This window comes from Sinohyriopsis cumingii, chromosome 4 (genome assembly GCF_028554795.1).
Source record: "Sinohyriopsis cumingii isolate HCF-2022 chromosome 4, ASM2855479v2, whole genome shotgun sequence".
NCBI lineage: Eukaryota > Metazoa > Mollusca > Bivalvia > Unionida > Unionidae > Sinohyriopsis > Sinohyriopsis cumingii.
In genome coordinates, this window is record NC_142964.1 from 106,943,519 (window position 1) to 106,967,194 (window position 23,676).

A 23,676-nucleotide genomic window follows, 5' to 3' on the forward strand; every position below is an offset into this window, starting at 1 on the left:
ATCAAACACCGAGACAATGATTTGAAACAAAATTAATTTTGATAAAGTAATATCAATCATTTTAGACAGATTTCTTAGAACACCAAAGTTCTCAGGACACAATAATACTGTACCTGATTGGAGGGATATATGGGCTAACTTGTATAAATGTAATAATAAATTGCAAGAATGCTCAAAGTCAGAACTTTTTATTTTTACTATGAAATTGTGACAAGATGCTTAATACAGGAAATATGATTAAAACATGAATGTATGTGTTTGATTACGTGTAACATATGTGTATCAAATGCTATAATATGCTGGCCTTCACAACCTTAACGTAATCATTCAGCGAGAAATGGACGACCCAAGGAGTAAGTATTTTGAAAGTTAACCCTAAATTCTCAGTGCGGCGGCAGATAGCTGCTTAGTTATGTGGCACAATATTACTTTTATATTAAGCTTCAATCAATAACAGTGAACTGAATTTGTTTGAATTGAATTGATTCCTATTGTTGTACTATATATAGGTAATTACAAGGTGTTTTTTTTTTAGGATAAAGTAATTAAAATTTGTAGACTTGTCTTATTCTTATAAGTACCTGTGAGCTTTTTAATGCCATCCAATAAAGCTGTAATTATAACTACCTCAATAAAGTGCTCTTTTATTTGGTGGAGAGATGTTGATAGAGGCGCTAATGTTGACAGCTATCTGCCGAATTTCGAATTTCACTCCTATTTATACTCTTCGGAAAGTAGTCATGTGACGTAAATTTAACCAATCATTGCTTGTCCGGGACGCCGAACAGGTCTGATAGTGCCAAACAGATACTATATAACCAGCGACACAAACTGAGGGTTAATATACAATTTAACTATCATCACTTGTCCGTTTACACTCTGTCATTAGCAAATATATAAACATTACGTATTATGTCGTGTCCGTCTAACGTCAACGTACTTGAAATCGTAACCAAGACAGTTAAGCCTGGGTGAAGAGTACACAACTACCGATGAATGCTGATAACATTGAAAATATATTGACCAGCATAAAAATGAAGAATACACCATTAAATATTCAAAACATATTTATTCTTGTATAAAAGAAGGCCAGCTTTTACAAACAAGTGAAATTTAATCAAAAATGTGAACTTGACAAATTTACTGTGTGGAACCGGTCATGTGATCTAGTGTCGGCCATCTTGCTTGCAGACGTATTTTCGTGACATCAGCTGTTGGAGTCATCGAGCTTAGTACTATTCAAATGATGATTTGAGTGGGAAATTAAGTGTGATAAACATATTTCTTGGTGTGACAAATTCATATAAAATCAGATTCCAGAAGATTTTGTGAGTATTTAACGATGTGCGAGGTTGAATTCGATGACACATGTTACCATATGACTGGCAATCACACTTGACATACAACATGAACGGTTTAATACAGATATCAAGGTAAGTCGCGATGTATACAATTCTAATACATTACAATGTTTAAATTCATTCTTTCAGCAGTTTATATTTCATTGATATGAACAACATGTTAAATTTATGACATAGAAAAACCACCCTCCCCATCCATCATATCACAGCTTTAGAGCCCCCAGGTCTATTACAATACTTTAAACTTTGATACATTTGTTCCCGGATAGAAGTGTTTAGGTAGTAGTTACTTTCTGTGGTATTTTATATAGCTACATTCAAGGAGATAATGAAATTCATCACACACACAGTTTTGTATGCAAAGCGTACAATATCATTCCTATCTTGACATATATTTCCATCTTCCCTTTCTCTAAAGGTAAACAGTGATTGCATGTTCGAAATTTTATTATAATTGCCTAATTTGTTTAGGTTTTTGAACAAATACTATTCTAACTTTAATCCCGTTTTTAAGAAAATTCAATGTGTATCAGCTTTTGTCGAGTTAGTCATGGATCTTTGTATGAACTGATCATGAAGATTTTCCTTAAATATTTTATCTAGCCAGTATTTGTTGTTCGGAATGTTTTGATCAACCCAAACAAATTGAAACCCAGTTTCCAATAGGATGTTTTGAATGATTTCAACCCATCTGCTTCTGCCTAGACCATTGTTAATCCTGCAATAGTCTCATATACATGATATAAGATAGTTTCGTTTGTCTGTCATCAATGAGGAGCGTTGTTGATTCGCTAACGACTTGGTGGGAAATCTGTATGAGATAAGAAACTTGCAGTCTGTGTATCACAGCCCTAGTGGATATCGAAAAGTCATTGTAACCATTTACAAGTTAACGAGAGCTGCTTATGTTGATATGTGTGTGATGTGATTTGTATTTTTAACGTAACTTTAACAATTTTTCAGTCATATCGCTACGATGTCTGCAATGTGGCAGTTTATAGTGATGTCTAGCACAGGGGCATCATGCCGCAGACATGTAGCATCATGTCCCACCCAGTCACATTATCCTGACACCAGGCCGACCAGTCCTAACACTAACCTCTTAATGCTGAGCGCCAAGCGAGGCAGCTGTTAGTACCATTGTTGTAAGTCTGTGGTATGACTCGGCCTGGGATCGAACCCACGACCTCCCGCATCCGAGGCGGACGCTCTAACCACTAGGCCACCGGAGCGGTTCGCTTATGATGATATAGAAGTGGCTAAGTCATGGCTAACAAAAGAAGCATTATGGCAGATTCATTTACAGGCAACACTAAATATATTTAAAAATACTTAATTTTTCTTGACGGAAGCATATAGACACGGTAAACATGGTTTGATTTCATGCATCTGACGAACTTTTTGTAAGCGTTGCCCTTGCATATGTTGTACCACCGTATACAAAATTAGGAATGCATTTCAGTGAACAGTTTTAGGCGGATATTTACACCTCTGCGTGCACGAACAGAGTAAACTCCTAAGAGAAGGCAAAAATTGTGTTAGAAATACACCTGCTCTCCCCAAGTTAATGTTAGTACGGTCTGCACAACAAATAGCGAAAATGAAGAGAATTGTACGAATAAACAAAAATATAAAAAAGATATAAACTGTAAATGTTTCACAGTTCTAAGTATCATTTATCGATGCAATTTTATTCCGGTCCAACTACTTTGAAGCACTCTTAGTAAAAGTGTCTAAGAAAATATAAATTATATCAAGAGTTAGAGATTTTATATTAGATCGTAAAAGAGTACAATAATATAGTTGTTTTTTTAACATTTTTGTGGGTAGAGGTTTTATATCAGATCAGTTGATCATAAAACTGTACAATATATATGTTTTTTCTAAAATTTGTGTGGGAAAAGGTTTGATATCAGATCAGTTGGTTCTAAAAGTGTACAATATAGATGTTTTTCTAACATTTGTGTGGGTAGAATCCAGCAATTCTTCTCACATTCAGAAAGAGAACGTAGAAAAAAAAGAGCATCTGAGAAATATTAAATGTTAAAGATATTTTAACATCTACGTCACATTTTTCAACACCCTTAGATGGATGATCATTAAGAATTACATTATATATTAGAAACGCTGCTCTTACATTCGAGATCTTAAATAATTTAGCACCAATGCATCTTACTATTTATAAGTTTCTTAGGAATATTGGCACATGGAATACACACATATATTAAATGCACGATATAGTTTTTATGGAATAGTTTGCAACTGTTATGTATATTTGATTTAATTTATGTTTGATTTAATTTAATTGTTTGTTTGTTAGTTAGTTTAAAATGTATTTTATTCCATTACATGCTATTGTAATTTAATTTTATTTACTGCAATTTGACATTTTCTTGAAATTAGTTTGACCTGTTTTTTTTTTCGTACACACCTAATAATATAAACTTTGTATCAAATGCTTACCTAGTTTCTCACCTTGATTCAGAATTCAGTGAGTTGAAGAAAACAATTTTTTTGTTGTTCTTTATTAGAGTAGGTCCATAAAGTGAAATCGAGACCATACTGGAAGTAAGTGATATTAGGCTTGTAAAGCTTCTTTGTTGTTCTAGAAAAATGATCATGTGATCCTCATACGGGAATCTGTTTTGCGTCTTAAATTAGTATGTAACCTTTTTCTGTAGAGACTTTAGTCAGTTAGTTTATTAACCATTAACACCTAAAGATGTTTTGTTGTGACCAGTTTGAGTTGAAATTCTATTTTATAGAATTTTTAAATCTTTTCAATGGGAAATTGGGGCGCTAATCCTTGGGATATACGAATTTTGGCTAAAATATTTCAGAACACTTTTTTTTTTTTTTAAATTTGAATTACCCTAGTTTTTGAAAGTTTTAAAATCTAAAGTATATTTTTACAATTTGAAATCTTTAGTGAAATCAGCTGGCTCTTTTATACAATATAATCAAAAGTGGAAATCTTTCTTTCAAATCCTACCCAGGAACAATTAGACCTTTTGAAAAAAAGATGAATTGATTCAACTTGCCAGAAAGTATGATCTTTCGTAACGAAGCAAGAAATAATAAATATTTTTGTCCAGTATTTGGTAGGAAAGAGTGTTTTGGATAAACGTCTTTTGGTTTCGATCAGTAAGTTTGTATCGGACTCAGACATTAAAATTCAGGATGGAATTATAGTTAAGGAAGCAGGAACTTCAGAAGAATAAAGAAGAAAAACAAATTCAGTTGCAATTGGAAGACAGAGAGCAAGAAAGACAACAGCAGTTACAATAAGAACAATTGCAGTTACAAAAAGAACAGATGTAGTTACAGAAAGAGAAGAAACAAATACAGTTACATAAGAAAGAAAGAGAGAGAGGGAGAGAGAGACAGATGCGAATGCAGAGAGAGAAGGAAGAGAGTAAATTTCAATTTAGAATAAAAGAAATGGAGCTGGCAAGTCAAAAGAAGATTCCCACTTCACAAACAAATTCAAATTTTGATGTCACTAAGAATATTAGGCTAGTGCCCCTCTTCTGAAAAAAAATGTAGCCAAATATTTTCCTTATTTTGAAAATGTTGCTGAGAATTTCAAATAACCAAGGAAGCATTGGACTCAATTATTGCAGTGTTCATTTTTTGGCAAAGACAGAGATATATATCCACCCCTGTCTGTACAGCAGAGTGCTGACTATGATTTGGTGAAGGAATGCATTTTAAAGGAATATGAGTTAGTCACTGAAGCTTATCGGCAACAATTCAGGTCCTTTAAAAAAATAAGCTGACCAGACCAATGTCGAATTCGGATGGAAAAATGTACGACAATTTGATAGGTTTTGCTCTTCTAAAAGGGTTAATAACGATTACGAAGTCTCATACAACTCTTATTAGTAGTTGAAGACTTCAAGAAATGTGCCAATAGTGAGAGTAGGTTTTATCTTGATGAACATCAGGTCGAGACCTTGGAAAATGCTGCTCGTGCTGCTGACGAGTATTCCTTAGCTCATAAAGTTTCTTTTGTAAATAAGACTTACACTCAGTAATCTTTTGGCAGAAAAGTATTTCATCATACTATGTGTGTGTGTGCATGCAAGCCTTTCTAAATCTCAATCTGGCACAACCTTGAAAAATCAAGCTTATGATAAGCTTGATCAAAAATTCTTGTCTCTTCCAACGTGTGCTTATTGCAAGAAGAAAGGACACGTTATTTCTGATTTCTACGACTTGAACAATAAGTATTGGAATCAAGACAGCCCTATTCCTAATGCTTTTACTTATAAGAGGTCACGGTCACGGCCATGTATTGAAGTCAATACATTTGTTGGGTCAAATAAGCCACAGTCTGATTTTATTATGGAGAATTATGAACCATTCATGTCGAAGGGTTCTATATCATCCTTGGGTGATTTGGCCAATCCTATTTCTATTAAAATTTTAAGGGACACATGAGCTTCTCGGAGTCTTGTATTGACAGGTACTTTGCCTTTGTTCAGTATTTAAAAAAAATCACCTTTAATTTTAAACCAATTTAATTGAGTCAAGATCTTGTGAGAAGTCTTATTAATCCGTAAATGACCAGCCAAAGTAGTTCCATGGGCCAGACTAAATATTTCCTGTCTGTAAGGTTTTGGAAATAAATTTTGATAGTTCACTGACTACTCATCACTAGCAGGTACCTCGGAAGGTCTCCATTTTCTCATAGGAATTCCATTTTTAATGAAATAACAAACAGGAACTTCAGTAGCTTCATTTTCACTAATGGCCCTTTGAAACAATAGGAGATCTCAGGATCTATGTCCTGTTCGACGACAAGTGACTGTCGTTTATCACCCTGCTTAGAATAAAGAGAATTAATAGTTTACAGAGGATCTCTGTGATAAATACCTACTGATTGATCCAAACAAGGAGTGAAAGTAACCTCATAAAAAGCCTGACCAATACATGTGTCAGCTAAATGAATACTTTCATATCAACATCATTATCGAGAGCATTATTTGTGGTAACTACACAAGCGGGGAATAAATCATGGAGTTCTTTTTCAATTGGATCGACTTTCTGATCCAATCAAGCCTGTCAGTTACAAGTGGATTAACCACAACCTTGTCTCCAGCTAGGTCGTTGTCTAGTATTAAATGAATGCCCTCAACGTGTAAAACAGACCCTGTGCCGACTCTCGCGGGTCCTGAGACTAAGTCTGATGACAGATATACACAATGAAGAGGAATATTAACAAAGCCACACTCTACTCCCTGAATAAGAACACTCTCATTGGAAGAAGACTTCTCATAAAAAGGCAAAGTACCTGACAATAAAAGACTATGAGAAGTTCCTATGTCCCTTAAAATTTTAATAGGGATAGGATTGGCCGGATCACCCAAGAGTGATATAGAACCCTTCGATATTTGAATGGTTCATAATTTTCCATAATACAATGAGACTGGTGTTTAATCGACCCAACAAATGTATTGCTTTCAATGTATGACCGTGACCTCGACCTCGTCGAAATACGATTTGGAATATGTCTGTCTTGATTCTGATGCCTATTTTTCAATTTGTAACCATCAAAATTAACGTGTCCTTTTCTTGCAATAGATAAACGTAGGAAGAGACAAGGATCTTGAATCAAGCTTATCAGAAGCTTGATTTTTAGAAGTTGTGCCAGTTTGAGTTTTAGAAGGACTTGTATTAGGCTGAAATACTTTTCTGCCAGATGACTGTTGAGTGTAAGTCTTATTTACAAAGGGGACTTTATGAGTTAAAGAATGCTCATTAGCAGCACGAGCAGCATGTTTCAAGGTTTCGATCAGATGCTTGTCAAGATAGGTCTTAATGTCATTATGGACACAGTTCTTGAACTCCTCAAGTAATATAAGATGTTGGAGATTTTCATAATCTTCTTCAACTTTCTTGGCTAAGCACCATCTATCAAATAACTTCTATTTTTCTCTAGCAAATTCGATACGAGTCTTTCCATCTTCGTTTCTATAGTTTCTGAATTTTTGCTGATAAGATTCAGGGACTAACTCGTAAAGCCTTAAGATGCATTCCTTAACCGTATCATAGTCACCACTTTGTTGAACTGACAGTGAACGGTAAATATCACTAGCTTTACCAATAAGGACACATTGTAATAATCGAGTCCAATGCTCCCTTCGCCATTTCAAATTTTTAGCAACTTTTTGAAAATATTGAAAATAATTGTCTACATCATTTTCTCGAGAAGGGGGCACTAACCTAATATTCTCTGCAACATCAAAACTTAAATTTGTATTTGAAGTGTGAATATGATTTTCACTTGCCAGCTCCATTCCTTTTATTCTAAATTGATATTCCCTCTCTTTCTCTCGTTCTTCCTTTTGTAGTTGTTCTTTCTCCTTCATCAACTGCAAAAAGAGTTGCTCTGTCTTTAACTGTATTTTTCTTTTTGTAACAGCATTTATCTTTCTATCTCTCTTTCTTCCGATTGTAAATGCATTTGCTCTTTCTCTTTTTTAATTTCATTATTTCTATTTCTTTTTCTAATTTCATTTGTTCTTTCTCTTCTTTCAATTGCAAGTTCATTTGCATTTTGTTTCTGTATCTCTCTGAAGTTCCAGCTTCCTCACCTCCAGTTCCATCTTGTATTTTTATTCTAATTCCTTTACTTTTATGTCCGAGTCTGATACAGACCTACTGATCGAAACCAAAGCACGTTTATCCAAAACATTCTAGTCTACCAAATACTGAACCAAAATAATTCTTATTTCTTGACTTGTTAAGGAAGCCTTTACTTTAGAAAGATCGTATTTTCTGGCAAGTTTAATCAAATCATATTTTTTGAAAAGATCCGATTGTTCCTTGGTAGGATTTGAAAGAAAAATTTCCACTTTTGATGAAATTTTAGAAAAGCTTGTAGATTTTCCTAATGACTTTTTAAAAAAAAATAATAGGGGAATTGAAATTTTAAAAACCAAAGTTTTCTGAAATATTCTAGCCAAAATTCATACATCCCGGACGAGCCCCCAATTTTTATCTTACGTATTTAGGCTCGAATAAAGAGTAACACAAGAAAGATTGAGAACAACAAGATTTGAAAAAATTACAAAATAATTTATTTTCTTGGAAATTACTGTAAAAATATGAAAAAAGAAGAACTTACGGATTCAAGAATCAAATCCAAAAATAATCCAAGAATAATCCGCGAACAAAAATGTTAGAAGTCTTAATAATGAAATATTCTGATGAATTGAAGTATAAGTCCCGAGAATGCATCCAGGATAGAAGGCGATGACGTATGATGTATCCTCTACAGTGTTGTTGTCTACAGTTCCTTGTAGAAACACAAGAAATAACACTCCAGTGTTGGAAATACGAATACAGATTTTTTTATGAATTGACTTTTTTCAAGAATCCTGTATGAGCACACAAAGATTTCCAGAGAAACGAATTAATCTTTTAGAATCTAAATAATCTGAAGAAAAATTAACATATAAAACGAAAACTGGCTAATGCAGAAGAAAACGACTTGGCATGAAATGTTTTAAGCCCAGACTGAGATGATTTCTCTACAACGGTGGTTATACAGTAATTTTGAAACTCAGAATAGGTATGCGTATGAGGGTTACGTGATCAGGTTTATATCACGTACTCTCAACAATGCCCTGACAAAAACCAGTTATTTTACTCTAAAAAAAATACAAAAGTTGTTTGCTTCACATGAACTATTTACAAGTCTAGGGTCATATACCCAATACAGCCTCAATCTCACCCTTATTATTCCCATAATAAAAATAAATAAAAACAGAACTTATTCACATGGCTGTTACTAATTTCGAATTAAGGTTGGGAACTAGGTCAGCTTTAAATGTTTACAAATGAACAGTCAAGGTCAAACTATCTTCTGAAAAAAAATTGCAAATCACGTAGGAAAGATTATATTATAATAGCATGTAATAGAATAACAAAATTTAAGGCTGACAAACAAACGATAAAATTAAAATATATATAAATCAAATCAGATATGCATAACAATATATCCTTGTTCTGAAACCAGATAAAACATTCCGTATGTGCACTGATTATATAGAGGTGAACAGTGTGACTAAAACAGATTCACTTCCATTACCATGAATCGATGACTGCATTTATAAAATCGGAAATGCTAATTATGTCACAACATTTGCCATTCTGTAATTACTGTGGTGAATTCCACTGACGGAAAGAGCAAACGAAATTTTTACAACTTAAAACATAAGCATCAGAATCAAAACAGACCTATTCCAAATGATCTTATTTATAAGAGACTAAAATCACGGTCATGTAATGAATGCAAAACATTTGGTGGGTCTAATAAGCCACATCTCATTTTATTATGGAGGATTATGAATCATTCATGTCGAAGGGTTCTATATCACCATTGGGTGATTCGACCAATCCTATCCCTACTAACATTTTTAGGGACACATGAGCTTCTCAGAGTCTTTGTTTAGCAGATACTTTGCCTTTTTCTGAGAAATCTTCTTCTAATAAGAGTTTTGCTATTGAGGTAGTAGAGTGCGGCTTTGTCAATGTTCCTTTTCATTGTGTAAATTTGTCATCAGACTTAGTCTCAGGACCCGTGACAGTTGGAACAGTGGTATTTTACCTGTTGAGGGCAATCATTTATTCCTAGGCAGCGATCTAGCTGGAGACAAGGTTGTAGTTAATCCGCTCGTAACTTGAATGTCGATCCAATTGAAAAAGAATTCCCTGATTTATACCCAGCTTGTGCAGTTACTAGAGATGTGGCAAAGAAAGCTCTTGAGAATGATGTTGATCATGAAAGTATTCCTTTAGCTGACACAGGGTTAATCAGGCTTTTGATGAGTCACTTTCAATTCTTGTTTGGATCAATCAAAAGGTTTTGATGACAGTGATCCTCTTTTAACAACTCATACTCTTTTTTAATTAGATTGACAAACGTCAATCGCTTGTCATCTGACAGGAAAGAGATCCTGAGATCTCCTGTTTGTTTCAAAGGGTCATTATTGAACCTGAAGCCGCTAAGGTACATGTCTGTGATTTCATTAAAAATGGAATTCTTATGAGCAAATGGAGACCTCCCGAAGTACCTGCTGATTGACGAGTGGTCAGTGAACTATCAGATTTTAGTTCCTAAACCTTACAGACAGGAAATTCTTTGTCTGGCCCATGAAACTTCTTTGGCTGGTCATTTATGGATTAATAACACATCTCACAAGATCTTTACTCACTTCTATTGGCCAAACATTAAAAGTAATGCTTGCAAATACTGTTGATCTTGTCATACTTGTAAAATGGTAGATAAACCCAATCAGAAGTTACAGACGGCTCACCTGCAACCTATTCCTGCATTTGACGAACCGTCTAGCAGAATTATGGTATATTGTGTCGGTCCCTTACCTAAGACCAAGTCAGGTAACAAATACTTGTTGACCATAATGTATAATGTGTGCGTCAGCAAGGTTTCCAGAGGCAATTTCTTTGAGAAATATTAAATCTAAAACAATAGCAAAAGCTTTGATAAAATTTATTTTTACTCAGTTTGGCCTTCCCACATCTGTCTAATCTGATCAAGGGTCACATTTCTTGTCTGGAATTTTTCAGCATGTTATGTTCGAATTAGACATCCGACAATTCAAATATTCTGCCTATCACCCTGAGAGCCAAGTAAATTTAGAAAGATTTCATCAGTCTTTTGATAAATAAGACTCGTTCATATTGTTTTGATACGGGTCAAGATTTGGATGAAGGCATTCATTTACTGTTGTTTGCTGTTTGGGGATCAGTTCAAGAATCTTTAGGATTCAGTCCGTTTGAACTGGTTTTTAGACACACTGTGCTTTGACCACTGAAGTTGTTGAAAGAGAAACTTCTTTCTAATGAAGATACTGAAATTAATCTTCTCGATTATGTTTCCAATTTTAAGTATAAGTTGTCAAAGGCGTGTGAGGTTGCAGGAGTAAATCTGCAATCTACTCAATCAAAAATGAAATTAATGTATGATAAAAAGACAAAGAAAGAAGTTTTCAGCCTGGTGATAGAGTTCTGGCTCTCTTGCCCATACCACAAAATCCTCTTTAGGCCAAGTATTATGGTCCCTACTCAGTTCAAAAGAAAGCAAAATGATTTAAAGGACATCATAAATACTCCTTGGAGGCAAAACCAAACACAATTTCGCCACATAAACATGTTAAATGAGTATATTGAGAGTGATAGCCAGGTTAAACATGCAATTAATTTAGTTGTACCTGTCACACTTAGTCAAGATTTAAGTGAAGGAATACCATCGGTCTCCACATATATTCGAGCGACAAATCTTCAGAATTCAGACATTATGACCAAGTCAGGTAACCAGTACTTGTTGACCATACTATTTGCGTCAACAATGTTCCCAGGGGCAATTCCTTTGAGGGATATTAAATCTAAAACAATAGTGAAGGCTTTGATAACGTTTTTTAATCGATTTGTCTTTCGCAAATCTGTTCAATCGGGTCAAGGGTCACATTTCTGGTCCGGCACTTTCCAGCTGATTATGCTTGAATTTGGCATCCAGCAATTCAAGTCAAAAGTGAAATTATGGTTTGACAGAACTTCTATGGAGAGAACTTTTGAGTCTGGTAATAGAGTTCTGTCTCTCTTGCTCATTCTTCAAAGTTCTCTTCAGTTTAGGTATTACGGACCTTACAAAGTTAAGAAGAAAATGTATGAGTTAAATTATAACAATAATAATACTCCAGGGATCTAAATAATCGAAGGAGTACCAGTATATTGAGAGAGATGGCCATGTTAAACATGGAATCAATTTAGTTGTACTTGTCCCACTCATTGTAAGTGTAAGTGAAGGAATGCAATCGGACTCTACTGATTTTGGAACGACAAATCTTCGGAATTAAGAAATTTGATTGATCTGAACCAGAAACGTTTACAGTTGCAACAAAAAGAAAGGAATGAACTTAAATAGTTATTATTTGCATATGAGCACGTATTTCCAGGTGTTCCTACAAGAACAAACAACACTTTTCATGACGTTGAAATTGTAACTTCCTTACCTGTGAAGCAACATCCATACATGATGAACCCTCTCAAATAGGAATACTTGAGAAAAAGAATTTGAGTATTTCCTGGAAAACGATTTTATAGAGCCCAGTAAAAGTGACTGGAGTTCACAATGGATACTTGTTCCCCAACCAGATAAAACTTTCCGTAGGTGCGCTGATTATGAAAAGGTGAACAGTGTGACTAAAACTTATTCATTTCCATTACCATGAATCGATGACTGCATTTATAAAATCGGAAATGCTAATTATGTCAAAAAATTTGACCAGCTGAAAGGATTTTGGCAAATTCCAATGACGGAATGAGCAAAGGAAATTTCGGCATTCGTGACTCCAAAATGGACTTATCAATAGAAATTGATGCTGTTTGGGATGAAGGATTAGCCAAGTACTTTTCAACGTGTAATGAATATGATTACCTCAGGCCTAAATAATTTTGATGCTTACATCGATGATGTAATCATCTATAACGACACCTGGAAGGAACATTTAGCACCAAGTAGGAACTTCTTTGACAGACTCACTGATGCAAGTTTGACAATTAGTTTATCCAAAAGTGAGTTCTGTCGTGCTAGCGTAACATTTCTAGGACATATCGTGGGACATGGACAAGTTAAACCTATAAATGCTAAGGTCAAGGCTGTCTCTGAATGCCCTGTGCCTGTTAGTAAAATGCAACTGATGCGATTTTTAGGTGTGGCTGGATACTATAGGAATTTGTTCCCAATTTTTCTATTATTGTTCAACCACTGACAAATTCATTGAGCAAGAAAACAAAGTTTCTTTGGACTGAAAAATGTAAGGAGGCTTTTGATGAGTTAAAATCTATACTTAAAGCGCGTCAGTTCTTACAGATCCAAATTTTAGCCAATTATTTAAACTGTATGTTGATGCAAGTGATGTTGGGGTCGGAGCAATATTGATTCAATAAGACGAAAATGGTGTCGATCATCCAGTGCGCTGTTTTTCTAAGAAATTAAATAAGCACCAAAAGAAATTATCTCAACAATCGAGAAGGAATGTTTGGCTTTGATATTGGCATTACAACATTTTGAAGTTTACATTAGTTCAGCCACTTCTTTGATTATTGTGTTTAGTGATCACAAACCTCTTACTTTCATCGGCAACATAGCAAATAAAAATCAAAGACTAATAAGGTGGAGATTGTTGTTACGGGAAAATAATATTGACATGAGGCACATCAAGGAAAAAAGATAATTTAATACAAGATGCACTTTTTCGTGTATAGAAATGAATTATTTTATGTATACTTTGTACAATTCATAACAGTTCTTCTTATTTTTTTTAACAACATATATAATTAATCTATGGCAAAAAGAAAGCTTTATTATAAGAATCTTTCTTTTCCTTTATTGGGGAATTCTTATATATATTTGATTTGATTTATATTTGATTTAATTTAATTGTTTGTTTGTTCGTTTTAAATTTATTTCATTCCATTACATGCTATTGTAATGTAATTTTATTTACTGGAATTTAGCATTTTCCAGAAATTAGTTTGACCTGACTGTTTTCTTTTTGGTAAACAACTAATAATAGAATCTTTGTATCAAATGGTGACATAGTCCCTGACCTTGATTCAGAAATCAGTGCGTTGACGTAAAAAAACATTTTATTTTAATTTTTGCTCTTTCTTAGTGTAGATTTATAAGTGGTATCGAAGCCATACTGGAAGCACTTGATGTTAGGCATGTAAAGCTTCTTTGTTGCTCTAGAAACATGATCATGTGACCCTCGTACGGGAATCTGTTTTGCGTCTTAAATTAACCATTTTCTTATAGAGCATTTAGTCAGTTGGACTATAAACCATTAACACTTCAAGGTGTTTTATTGTGACCAGTGTGCGTTGAAATCTATTTTAAGGAATTATTAAATCTTTTCCCTGGGAATATTTAAGTGCTTATACAGAATTCTTGGACAAGGACATTTATTGAAATTTTATTCGGAATTCACAACTGGAATATTATTTTTTGTGGTTCAACAAGGAACTGTAGACAAATCATGACAACATTGACCACAGCATACGTCATCGTCCTCCATCTTTGATTTTTACCATGACTCCAACTCAGATTTATTTAGGACTTTTTATTTTTAGGTCTATTTTTTAATTCTTGAATTATTCTTGGAATATATTTGGATTTGTTTCGTAAAACCGTAAGTATTATCTCATTATCTCATTTTTACCTGTTTTTTTTAGGGAAATAAATTGTTTGTTAAATTGTTCACAGCTTGTTGTCTTCATTCTTTTATTGTTACTGTTTTAAGGAGCCTTGAACGTAACAACATAATATCAAACAAACACATAAAGTGTGCGATATTGGAAAATATTTTCCCTGTAAATATTTCAATGAGACATTTTAAGTTTATGACCGCTTAACTTTTAGACGTGGTAGCAGTGTGATATATTATTGTATTTACCTCATATATACTAGTTTATGCAGCCAAATGTTATCTTTGTAGATTCCTAATTTCATGCATAACTGTGTCAGTTGCAGAGCCAAATTCTAAACTAACTGTTAGCATATAATATCACCCAGTTTTATTATTATTATTATTATTATTATTATTATTATTATTATTATTATTATTATTATTATTATTATCAGTAGTAGTAGTAGCAGCAGCAGCAGTTAGTATTATTTAGAACTGATGAATTGGTTTTTTAAATGTACTAGCAAGATTGGCTTCTTTGAAGCCGAGAACGCCATAGGTTTCTTATTTCCATTGTTGGTCGACGGTTTTGAAACGTCATAAAGTTAGATAAACACTATGCAAAACTCATCACCGAATGTGCGGTCTTTCGGAAGAAACTCGCAAACGTGTTTAGAACTTTTTTTTATCTAAAGCAATTTAAAGCTACTTAAACGACGCATAGGATTTCTCTAAAGTGATGTTTAATCCGCGATAATAATCATTTTCACAAACGTGTCACTCAGATTCTAAAACAAAAAAATTCACGTATGATTGTATATATATATATATATATATATATATATATATATATATATATATATATATATATATATATATATATATATATATATATATATATATATTCCCAGTGTATTATTCCGTGTCGTAAATTTGCCCTCCTAAACTAAATAGTTCCTTTATTATTTTAGCAGAGTCAGGAACAGTTTACGTTGAGTCAGCGATGTTATGTTTACAATTTTTACATGTCAGATGCATGCTATATAATCCCTGGTATCTTAGTTTAACCCTCCAAATCCTTCATGACGGAGACATACTATCTTGCAGAAACACACTAGTCCAGCAAATAGGCTGAATTTCGTCTCTCACAGAAATACGTTTATCTGTTGAAGATGATCTCGATTAATCAACCGTACGGCTCTAATTGTTATATTTCCATTTATGAACAGCCAACGCAACATCATGTAGATGTGTTAGGACATAATTTTTTAGTACAAGTGATAAGATTGAAATTTTCTCTAAATTGTATTAAAAGTAAGTTTTGATTAAATTATATTGAAAGTAATTTTCGATTAAAATATATTGAATCAGCAAAAGCTACGCTCGCTAAGTTGTGTAAGTTACCGCATTGCGGAAGCCTAAAATTCCTGACTAAGCTATAAGCTCTGTGGTAGAATTGTCTGTCTAATGACGTACATAGACCCAGACGATAGTCTGTAAGAAACTATGAAGCCTCGCTTTGAGATTCTGGTGAACACAAGAACCTGACGTATATCCATATTTGGCTTTGTCCTAAGAACTGATATAAAAAGCCGCAGTCCACGCACATGCCAGTTCGTTCGCCAGAAACTCGAACAAGCTTCTGTCTTTACAGGTAAGATTATCGTCTATGTACAAGTTTTCATAAAGCATAAGGATTTTTAGTGTTATAATAATTTTTAGTGTTAAGATGTTAATTTAACATCAGTATGTTTGAACATTAGATTATTTTAATATTTCTTTACTATTCTTTAATATAATGTATTGGAAAGTTTAATTGTTTGAAGAACTTATATTTACTTGTAATTATATTATTGATTACAGTAAAATGCAACGTTCGCCTACCAACTTCATACTCAGTAATAGTTAATTTAGAAATAAAATACTCTTTAAATAATAGAGTTTAATATGTCGACATTTTAGAATAAATTCAGTAACATATATTTCAAATACGGTATTAGTCTGAAATATTGAATTTTAGATTCTTTAGCTATCGTGAATTTATTCGATATTTAATTATATTCTAAAAGGCAGAAATTATACAATGTATGATGTTGGTAAGTGAAAGAATATCGTAGTTTTATGTGTATCTCTTATATCCGCAATTTAAGCTGATGTAGATTGATATTGGAATATAATCTTATATGTTGAGTATTTTAATAAAGTCTATTCGCCAGAAACTCAAGCAGGCTTCTGTCTTTACAGCATCCCAAGTACCTCTCGCAAGCCAATTCCCCAGATGTAGCCACATCTCCATCGTCAAGTGAGACCTCTTTCAAGAGGATTGAACTTCGTCTTTCTTTCTCTCTTTCTCTCCGTTGGGTCTCGAAAACAACTTGACCAAGAGTCCATGAGACAATTCACCTCATAAAAGCTGATGGACAATCCTTTCTCGTAAAGGCCTATGGATAAGTTTTCCGATGGATCATATCTTTTTTCATAAAAGCTGCTCCATACAAATCATCTGGCCCATTATTGACATTGTAGCTCTTTTCTTGACTTATGCTCCAGTCTGAGCAAAGCCTCATCATTGGAGAATATATGGTGTAGTTTTACAAATATTTGATGACTTCTACGTGAAACGATACATATCTGTATAGTTGTATCTTTACATTGCTAAATACATTTGCTGTGTTCACTTGGACGTGGTGAATTAACTACTTTTTGTATTAAATTGAATTACAGGCTAAATATATTTACCCCTTTGGCAGAGCTAAAGAATTTAATGTTGAGCAATGTTTCCACATGCTTCAAATATGAAGTTGTCGTTTTTGTGCAAATAAATTGAAATTCTATTTGCTGTTGTCTAGTCACATTTATATGTCTTTTTCAATTTCCTGTTAGAATATGATCATGTCTTCCCCTGCAAATACCACTTTATTCTCTTTCATTGTATACAATCTTTACATCTCTGATTTTGGTATATCTCCTTTGCATTTACTCAACCGTTTTGTCTTTCTTGCATCCATAATATTTTTACAAGTGAGGAAACATATATTGGACATTCTATGGCAAGTTTTTTCCCCTCTACACAGTTAATGTGTAAGCTTGCTTATGCACACCTACAGCAGCTAGTGTGTTTACACTGCTAATCTGTAGCATTTTATGCAGCCGTTAAATTTCAGTTTCTAAAAGATGTCAAAAAAAGTTCTTAACACGCGCAGCATTAAAACCCGTTTGTCTATGTACTGTTAAACATGCATTCGACTTTACGTCCGTGGGGTGTTAAAATCGCTATAATATGAACTGACTGTATTTAATTTTGTGATCATTCTACGGAAGAGAATTTTGTCTTTCGTATGCTAAGTTTAAACATGGTGAACATTTCATTCATTAATAATTCGTTGCTTAGATAATATACCCATTTTACCTTTTTTGTATAGCAATCATTAAACGTTAACATAAAAACTACTTGTGTGATTTTCATTACCGTTGTGTAACTTAAAGTCGCATTGGCAAAGTTATTAATTTCTTTTCTTCCATAAATGCATTTATTACACTACAAGGAAATTGTTTACATTATAGACACCATTTTATATTTCTTTAGGTATATAATTTTGGTTTTTACTGCTGATGATTTCAAAGGTACCTTCCATTTTACATTTCATTTTGCGATCAACATTCTTTCCCATACCAATACAAGTTTTCACTCGCCAAGCCTCGAATGCACTGTTTACTCAGCATCTATCAAATTCTAGAAACTCATTATTTATGGAAGAAAGTTAATGATAAGTTTGTAATGCTAATATCTATGAACGCTTCTTCAACCCACGATGAAGTGAATACCATGCACGATAGAGAGGAGTGCATTTTGCCCATTATTACTGTAATTATATATTTTCAGATGGTTCCGATCCGATAGAAAACGCACTAATAGTCTCCCCCATTTTACCAGCTCTTGCTTTTTTCCGCCAATTTGTTTCAAAATGTTTGCAACGTTATAAATGCCATCTAGTTTATCACAGAGAGATATCTAATGTTTGTATCGAATATCTTCTCCCCTCAAATCCCTAAGATTGTAAACCATTGAATCGGTTAGAATTTATTGCCTGATTGTAAATCTTCCTGTTGAAAAGTTTCGATGATAACCCATTTAAAAAATTGTTTTCTCTTCAAAAATGTCTACCTATTTTACCTATTTCAAATGTACAAGTTTCAAATATATCAATTATAAAAAAGGAATATATTGAAGAATACGTTCGAATTTTTTTCTTTATTGCTTGCTTCAATCGCCGTCATATCGTTTGGTTTATGATGAATGATTTTGTAACCATCAATTGTCTGTGGCAAAGTTTCATCCCGTTTCCTGATTTTATTTTGAGAAAAATACTTTTAATTTCTAGCATTATGGCTCTATTACCTTTTTCTTTTTTGCATATGGATTTGTTTTGCCAGACTAAGCTGAAAATCAGTGGAAGGTTTGCTATTACAGGGTTCCATTGTCTGTTGGAAAACAATTTTTGCTTTACCAAATTGTATCCTCCCAGGTTTTCTTGCCGATATGTTGTTTCCTACTCAGATCATTTAAAACGGTATAAAACTATAAGGAGAATAGTTTATGCTTGATGAATTGTCTCTGTTTATGCATACCAGAAAGAACATGTCTAAAACAGGCACTTTTATTTTCAGCAATTCGCAACGTTTCTTTCATTTTTTTCCAGACGTAACAATGATTTCAGATTTAGGCCAATTGTTGTTTCACATTTTTTAAAACAAGCACTTCCTTTATGCTGAGTCTCTGTTGTTTAAAAAAACCCAAAAAAACTTTGTTTTACGGAAGTTATGCTCTATTTACATAATTGTAGATTTACGTTGTAAAATTTTCTTCAGATATCACCGGCATAAAATATGTAATGTTTTCTTTCGTGCGGTGCTATTTAAACCCTCGAACTGTCACGGTTTGTGGTACTGATCTGGATGTTATCATCAGTAAATGTCATATTTTAATCAAAACCGTTTTCAAAACGTTGTTAAACATCTTTCTTCATGTTTCAACATAACACAAATGAACAGCAGCATCTGATGAAGTACAGACTGTTTTATTTTTTAGCCAACAAAAGATATTGAGAAAGTGCCTTTATTCGTTAATCTCAGCTTCGAATAAAATAAGCCACTGCACATTGAAAGTATTAATTTTTCATGTGTCACGTACTTTCTGAGTGCTGGATAAACTTTCAAGGAATCAATATTATCTCCGCCAAGAATATATAATTTCAAGGGGGATCAAACTTTACTTATTTGCAATTAACGAGTAATCCTTACAGAAGTACATGTAGATTACTTGAGGTTTGAGGGACATGAATTATTACCCTTCCAATCAAACATGATTTTAAACGAAGACACCAGTGCCTCGAATATGCATTTTGATGCAATTATTTATTTTTATGCACAGGCTGCATTTTTGGTTTTCCATTTATTCCATAACTTTGACATGATTTCAGAAACACTTAAATTAGATTTTTTGATTACCAGTGGGCACACAGATCTGGACAATTTGCCATTTAACAGGGCCGGAATCCTTACAAATTATCAGAAATGCAGAAATTGTAGTTCGTTGAAGTTATAATTTTAAATATTGTAGAAATTCTGTATGATTTGAAGCGATATGAAACTCTGTTTACTTGCTTGCCCTCTCCCCTAGTGCAAATTGTCTTTTGATTTTTCTACTTGTTAAATTACAAAAAAGGTTTACCTTGTACACTATAAAAACTACTACTTCTGCAAGCTACCAACATCAAATGAAAACTCTTTCTGAAATCAAATGCTAATGCATTATTTGAACAAAAACCAATTATAGTATTATTAATGACATAACTGCCTTGTTACTACATCAACGAAGTTGCAAATCGTGACAATAATGGCTACTATTTAACGTTCTATCTTACTGTTAATACATTCATTTCTGGCATTGGTGTATGTTGTGTCATATTGTTCGCCTAGAGCTTAAAACAAGGAAACATTTTATTGAATGTGCGCATTATAAAATTAATGAGCCATCCGTTTGAATCCCCTTTCATCTGAGCACATCAAGACAAATTACCGATAGAATGTATATACATGTCAATGTGCAGAGATTACAATCCTGATATAGTGAAAATGAACGATATCTCGTGAATTTTTAACTTTCACACATTTATAGAATGTATTTATTTTATTTAAAGTCGGGTAGCAAATAAAACAATCACTGAAAGCCATCTTGCATATATGAGTTATTAATTGAGCGGAAATATCATGCAGTCCTGTGGTATCTGGCTATAATTGTTAAGAACAAGCCATCCGTCTAAATATAGCTTCAACATATTTCGCAATGCAATTGCTTGAATAATTTACTTCCATTTCCAAACATAACTGTTCTATGTATGATTTGAGTCACACGTCGTAACAGATATGATATTTATTCTAGCATTTATTATCGTATTTGTCGGAAGACTATGTCCTGTACTTACGCAATATGAGCATATATTTGTTGACATGGGAATTTTATCTGATTTTATGTAACACATGATGAAAAATTATCCAGAATGTGGATATAGTCATTTGTTTAAAGAGATCCCCTGAGATAGTTAAGTTCACCCTTTCTGCTTTATGATAAGCATCTACACGTAATACAATAGTTTGAAGATTTCAATCTTGGAAGTGACATGCATTATTTGTTAATAGTTCAAAGCTAAATTGTCGATGTTTTTCAAAAAGTAGTACCATAAATGTCCAATGTATTCGCACGAAAAATCATTCTTTTGCCTTCCGCAACAAACGTTATGACAATATTCCACCAATTAAATTCTCTGCAAAAAATTGGAAGAATGCTGCAGCTAATTTGTTTTGGAAAGGCAAAGAAAGTGTTCCACAACAATGTCCTAGTCCAATGTACCAGTATATTGTACGAGGTTCTGAAGTATTTAAGACAAATTGTAATAATTTAAAAACTAACGAACTTTACCCTTCAACAACGAGTCGGCCAGAAATTATGGATAGCAAACGCTTATGAATCTCTTTAACGAATTGTTTAACCAATGTTGCTCCATAATTCATTAAAATCTGTAACAATCCCGTGATGCTATTGTATCTATCAAATTTCTAGCAAGTACCAAGTTTGAAATTCGGATCATTTAATGTTTGGATTTTCTCCAGATGATTATCATCCCTTCTACCGTCACACAATTTGTGTGTGTGTGTGTGTGTGTGTGTGTGTGTGTGTGTGTGAGACAGAGACAGACAGACAGACAGAGACAGAGAGAGGCGACGGTCGCCCGATACATTAGCATTTTTACGAATGTTTAAATTAAAATGCTAAGTGAAATAATCCCGCAAAATAACGAACAAAAATGGCGTTCCACTTTTCTAACATTTACAATCAGCTATGTACCTATCTTTCCCTCGAGTGTGCTTGTAATGGTAACTTCCTGTCTTTCTCTAGAACATAATGCTAATTCCATCTCTCTGTTTCTCAAAATATATACCTCTTTAATAATTATAATAATAATAATAATAATCTTTGTATGGACTGTAACCACCTTGTCTTAAAAACTTATAAAAAGAGATACCTCACTGTTTGATCCAAACCATAGGCTGTGAAACTTTACTGTGTTAATTTGACAGTATTTTATTGTGTTCACTTAGCTCACAGTAGATAAGGTGGCAGGAGCCAGGTTTTCTATACAAATTTAATGCCGCAATCAGCGACCTAGTATAAAAATAATGAAAAATCAAATGCACAAGTGATGTCAAAAGGTCCAGATTTTTAGATACCTATATAAAAACAAAGCATAACAATATTATCCACTTGACCGGAGAAGTCGATGGCAATTCATAGCAGACGAAGTTTATGCACCCCAATCCCAAATTTATACCGGCAATTTTCATGGCCGAAGGTCATTTTTGACACCATGTGATGCTCACAGTGCAAACACAAGCTCTTTTCCTAGATAACAGTTCTGCAAAACAGTGTGTACTAAACAGGCTGATGCAACTGAAAATAGTTGTCATCCAAGCCGTTTTTGAGATATTCTACTTGCCCCAAACCCATGTGTTTACTGCTATGCGAGGCTAGCTCTTCTTCCTAGCCGACTATTGGTATTTCACTATCAACATACTGCAGAGTAGCTGTGGAAGGTGTACATGCCTGCCATCAATTTCAAGAACAATACAAGCCCGAAACACCTAGTTCACAAACATATCCTCATCTTTAAATAGTAAACAATAATACCAGAAAAAGGCACACCATAGCCTTAAGTTAAGAAATTTGCCAGGGGCCAAACTGGTCCCTGCCACCTAAAGGGGCTTTTCATACAGCTTGGTCAAAACGACCTGTGTTAGTGACAGTAAAATATAGCCACTACTAGCTTTTAGAAAATAAATGTATTAAATTAATGTTTATCTGTATGATGTGAAAGAATGTTCAAGTGATGCTATTGACTGTGGATTATGCTGACAGTAATAGGTCAAAATAGTGCACGAGTGTATATAGGTTTTGTGAATGTTATTGTTATATATTTTCTTTAGCTCAGAAACATTGTGCATCTATGGCCAAATGATACTGTACTAAATAACTGGAGCTGAAGTCTTACGCTACAAATTTGTCAACCTTGAATAATTGCCAATGTTTGTATTTTTCTTTATGCTTATATCAATGTTTACAATTAGAACTTAAAACACATCACTCATGTCTTCTGTGTGATTGTATAGTATGTTTTGCAAGGGTATAATAGTGTGCCCATAAACACTCCTATCCGTACCTACCTAACTTTGTATTATATGTTTGCGTGAGGGTTTGGTTTGTCTTTAAACGCTCCTACCCTTAGATGATAGTGATAGTTGTTGTTATGTAGGTTTGGAATGTGTATAAACACTCCTACCTTCTTTGCTTGGGTACAAGAGCCGTGTGTTTTAATATTATAATCGTAATGTGGTTGTTGGATTGTAAGGTGTGTGGTAATAAAAAGTGGATGCTGAATAGTACATGTGGTGTGATGGATTGTATCGAAACGTTTTAAAATAATTAGCATTCTCGTTTGAAGCCATACATTTATACACTCACATATCTCTATAAAAGAGAG

At 33.6% G+C, this 23,676-nt stretch overlaps 1 long non-coding RNA gene across 1 annotated transcript; it reads left to right on the forward strand.

The window, feature by feature from the left end:
• The first annotated feature begins 1,201 nt into the window (after nucleotides 1-1,201).
• On the forward strand, nucleotides 1,202-17,415 carry LOC149801841 (uncharacterized). Its single transcript, XR_016420484.1, has 2 exons — nucleotides 1,202-1,433; nucleotides 16,826-17,415. It is a non-coding gene; the product is annotated as an uncharacterized LOC149801841 (long non-coding RNA).
• The last annotated feature ends 6,261 nt before the right edge of the window (nucleotides 17,416-23,676 follow it).